We start from the raw sequence: 441 nt of genomic DNA, 5'->3' as shown, positions 1-441 counted from the left end.
TCGCTAGAAGGGTGATTCGACCCGAATGCAATGTCTCGGTATGAAGCGATATCAAAGATCCAAAACCCCGGCCTGCAAGTGGGCCCCGCCCGTCAGCGCCAGCAGCCCGAGCCCAGCAGGCCTAAACCAAAGCAGGCGCCGAGTCTGGCCCGCCCGACCCTGCATGGCGCCGCCGCCCCGAGGTCGTCCCCGTCTCCCCCCGTAATGGCGGCCACCTCCACCTCGGCCTCCCCCGCCGCCGCCGCCGCCGCCGACCTCCACGCCTTCCTCCGCCGCGGCCTCCGCTCCCGCGGCGCCGTGCTCCGCGCGCACGCCTTCCTCCTCCGCCGCGGCCTCCTGCTCGGCCACCCGGTCCCCTCGGGCCTCCTCCTCTCCGCCGCCGCCTCCACCGCCACCTCCGCCACCCACCTCGTGCGCCTCCTCCTCCGCCACCTGCCCCCG

The sequence above is a fragment of the Triticum dicoccoides genome, chromosome 1B (assembly GCF_002162155.2).
Source record: "Triticum dicoccoides isolate Atlit2015 ecotype Zavitan chromosome 1B, WEW_v2.0, whole genome shotgun sequence".
NCBI classification, from domain to species: Eukaryota; Viridiplantae; Streptophyta; class Magnoliopsida; order Poales; family Poaceae; genus Triticum; species Triticum dicoccoides.
The sequence above is the reverse complement of the archived record's forward strand: the minus strand, read 5'-3'. Positions refer to the sequence as shown.